This window comes from Lactuca serriola, chromosome 8 (assembly GCF_051521515.1).
Source record: "Lactuca serriola cultivar US96UC23 chromosome 8, Lser_US96UC23_V15, whole genome shotgun sequence".
In the NCBI taxonomy this organism is placed as follows: Eukaryota; Viridiplantae; Streptophyta; class Magnoliopsida; order Asterales; family Asteraceae; genus Lactuca; species Lactuca serriola.
The window spans coordinates 336,931,479-336,935,896 of record NC_136415.1 but is presented as its reverse complement, the minus strand read 5'-3'; the positions used below and the strand labels follow the sequence as shown (position 1 = coordinate 336,935,896).

Genomic DNA, 4,418 nt, shown 5'->3' with positions numbered 1-4,418 from the left:
GAATAAGTACAAAAGCGTTGAGTGACTCCACACCCTACGAGATGTGGATCGGTCGCAAGCCTCACATGGGTCACTTGAGGGTGTTCGGATGCCTTGCACATATGATGATTCCCAAGAATCAATTAAAAAAGTTGGACAATTAAAAAAGTTGGATGAGAGAAGCAGGCATGTTGTACACTTGGGAATCGAAAAGGGAACGAAGGCTTACAGGTTGTTGGATCCTAACACTGGGTCGATCTGTGTAAGCAGGAATGTGGTATTCGAAGAAAATAAAATGTGGATGCGGGACAGAACGACGAAGATAGAGGGAACACCATGGATGAGCTTTACCATTGAAGGCTTCGATTTTGACAATGACGTCTTCATTGGAGACCAAACAGACGTTGAAGAAATTGGGTCTATTCCAGTCACACCTGATGGACCAAATAATGCTCAATCCCCAATCCATATGGACTGGACTGATAGTGAGTCACAGCCCAGTTACCAATTGAACTCTCAAACAGGCCCACACGGTGATTCTTCAAGTCCGATGAGTCCAGCGTCTACACCAAACCAGTCGATCACATCAAATTCGCCCAGTACAACTTCTAGCTCCACCGGCTAAGGAGCTCCAAAGCGATATCAGCTACTCACCGATTTGTACGAGGCCACAGATGAGATTCAAATACCCCTAGAAGAACTCCTATTGACTCACAATGGTGAAGAACCAACCTCATACGTGGAAGCGGTCAAAGAAAAAGAATGGGCACGAGCAATGGAAGCGGAATTAACATCGATTGAGAAGAACAATACATGGGAGTTAGTCGATCTACCAAGGAATCGCAAGGCTATTGGTCTGAAATGGGTATTCAAGCTGAAGAGAGATACAAGTGGGAAAATAGTCAAGCACAATGCTCGAATCATGGTGAAGGGCTATGTTCAGAAGCATGGAATTGATTACAAAGAAGTCTTCGCCCCAGTAGCGAGAATCGAAACAGTGAGGTTAATTCTAGCCCTAGCAGCGACAAATGGGTGGAAAGTACACCACTTGGATGTCAAATCGGCGTTCCTGAACGGTAATTTAGAAGAAGAAATCTATGTATCTCAACGACCGGGATACGAGAAGAAAGAAGAGCCAAACAAGGTATTAAGGTTGTCCAAAGCTCTGTATGGCCTTAAACAAGCCCCTAGGGCATGGAATACGTGCTTAGATGCATATCTGAAGAAATTGGAATTCAAGAGATGTCCCCAAGAATACTCTGTTTATACCAAGTCGAAGGGAGGAAGTACTTTAATCGTGGGAGTCTATGTTGATGACCTGATAGTAACTGGAAGCTCGCATGATGAAGTGAAGAAATTCAAGGCAGAGATGTAGTCAAAATTCGAGATGAGTGATCTGGGATTACTAACCTACTATCTAGGAATCGAGGTAAATTAACTAAACTCTTGCATCACTTTAAAACAGGAGGCTTATGCTAGAAACCTTCTAGCAAAGACTCGTATGCTAGAGAGTAATCCCACCAAGTCTCGCATGGAACACAAATTGAGGCTAACTAAAGAAGGAGATGGAGACCTAGTTAACCCTACAGAGTATAGAAGCATCGTTGGTGAAATTAGGTATTTAACCCATACTCGCCCAGATTTGTCATTTTCAGTAGGGGTGGTTAGTCGTTTCATGGAGAATCCTACCATGGCTCATCTCCAGGCAGTGAAGGGCATACTCAAGTATGTCAAGGGCACCTTAGATCATGGTCTGACATATAGCAAAGGTGAAAACAAAGTCACAGTCACAGGGTATTCAGACAGTGATCATGGAAAGGATGCAAATGACAGAAGAAGCACAGGTGGGATGGTGTTTTATGTAAATGGAAATTTGGTCTCTTGGCCATCACAGAAACAAAGATGTGTCGCCCTATCATCCTGTGAAGCTGAATTCATGGCAGCCACCATGACAGCATGCCAAGGCATATGGTTGAGGATATTGTTGTCAGAAATAAAAGACCAAGATGTTCCACCTGTGACAATGTATGTGGACAACAAATCAGCCTTGGAACTAATGAAAAACCTTGTGTTCCATGGGCGCAGTAAGCATATTGATATCAGATTCCATTTCATCAGGGAATTTGTTGAAAATGGCGAATTCGTGGTGACCCATATCGATGGTGATGAGATTAAAACTTAATCTAGAAGATCGATTAGATCTTAAACAGGTAAATAAAGATCAAACAGCAAGAACGTAAAAGTAATGAACAACTCAAGTATGAATCAAACGAGTCGAATGATTATAAAATAACCCTCAGAAGAGCTCGATCAAGAACATCAACTGTAGAGGGTTAGAAGGTTTACAAGAACGATAAATAAATCTGTAAAGCTATCATAATAATTGTTAACCTCTGAAATCATTACCCTAATATGCATGCAAACATATTCTTATATAGTAAACCTTACAAGCTCACGGTTGGACATGCCCAAACCGGAGAACAAAACAATTGGACTAATAGCCGAGCCCAATGACGCAATCCTTGAACGAATCTTCAACCCAACAATCTCCCCCTTTGCATCAATTGGAGCGAGATCTTCACTTGTTACTTGGGCCAGCAGCAGCGGCAGGTACTTTCTTCTTCACGGTCTTAAACAGACGAGAGATAAGAGCAAGTATCGTCTGTCTAAACCTGATGTACCATTGGATCATGTCGTTGAAGTACTTGACATCGTCTGCTGCATTCTCTTTACACCTTTGGATGATCGACAGCACGTGCTCTAGACAAGTAGTGGTGTAAAGATGTTTATCCGCTAAAGCAAAGAGACATTTCTGTCCTTCTGCTCTAGTGAACATGACCGAATTGCGCTTCGGGTCGATCTTGCCCATCTTCATTTGATTGAGATCACTGGCCGATCCCACAGGAGATATCTTCGGTTTCTTTTTGAAGACTGTGGCTACCTCCTGATCCATTAAGGCTACCTCCATGATGTAACAGACTAACATCCTTTTGAGATGGTCTATAATTGGACCATATTCAGCTTCATTCGTCAGAAGGATGTTATGCAAAACGATCCAATCATGAGGGTTTAGGTTCGGTAGATCTGCTAGGGATATGAGATGTTCGGTTCTTGCAGACCCTCGAATCACCCTGAACCGAACATTGATGAATCTTCCTTCGGTATAAGGCTTCAAAACCCGAACATTCACTATCTTCTGAGCGCTCCATGTTTGATACTGTGGTTGAGCAGCCTTCAGATAGAATTCGATAAGCTCCCTGTCGACCTCTGGATTAGGATGAGGGACTTCAAAAATGTTGGAGAAGGCGTGGAAGATAAACGCCTTTCGAGTCAACGGCATATCGAACTGCGAATCGACAGAATTATAACAGTCGAAGGATATCACCGGTTCGAGCCATAGGATGCTAGGAGTATCTATGGCCTCCTTTATCATTCTCTCCCGAGTCCAGGCAGGGAAAAGAGTCTTCCTGCTCTCAAGGAGATCGTGGGCTTCCTTCTTCTTGCGTTCAGCTTCTGTAGCTTCCCGCGCCACACGAATGTTGTCATCATCAACATTGCTACTGTTTTTGCGCTTCAACATGTCCGCAATGGTTTCTTTATCATCTTCATCTTCTTCCTCAGTTATGTTCTTTCCTTTATCCTTCACACCCAAACCCGAAGTTTGACCAGTAGGAGGTTCGGTTGTGTGAGCAGCTTTTGAGGAAGGAGGTGGTTTCGATCCGGACTTCACTTCTCCCCCTTGTTTCGGATCGGACACGAAACTAGGTAGCCCTTCTATTTTGCTGAGAAGGTCCAGGGCAGGAGCAAGTTTTTCAGCAAGGGTTCGCCTCACCGAATGATTGAGAATCGGATCGTGTGCTTCTAGGATGTTGGATAGGCCAGCGTGTACATCCGAAACACAAGTTTGAATAACCTCCCGTTCGAATCGAAGAGCTTCAATCTGTTGCTGAGAGTTTGAAAGCTGAGTGCTCTTGACCTTCAGGGTGGTGGTTTTACTTGCCAGAACGTCCATTAACGAGTTTTCGGCAGCGAGATCCTCTTGAAGTTTAGCGAGGCGCTCGTCAATGGAGGCACGAAGGGCCGAGTTGTCGTCGCTGATGGATTGGTGAAGGGTAGTGAACGACTGCAACTCCGTTAAGACGAACTTGGCCAATTGTTGAACGATTGGTTCCAAAGTTGTCTTTGTTGAATTAGCACTCTCCTGTAAGGACTTCAACAGGGAAGAGGCTTCAGAGAATAGTTTATCGACTTTTGCGGTCGCTGCCTCACAAGCTTTTGTGGAGGCATCAATTGCTGCAGTGGCTGAGGCGACGGAATCATGCTGAGCCCTGGAGAAGGCATCAACAATCTTCTGAAGAGCAGCTTCAGAGAGAGAGGACTGAGTGTAGGATGATGAGGCAAGAAGCAAGTCAACCTTCTCATTTAGCTCCTTAAGATGC

At 44.2% G+C, this 4,418-nt stretch overlaps 1 pseudogene; it reads left to right on the top strand.

The window, feature by feature from the left end:
* The first annotated feature begins 1,510 nt into the window (after positions 1 to 1,510).
* LOC145068297 (secreted RxLR effector protein 161 pseudogene) lies at positions 1,511 to 2,161 on the top strand (annotated as a pseudogene).
* The last annotated feature ends 2,257 nt before the right edge of the window (positions 2,162 to 4,418 follow it).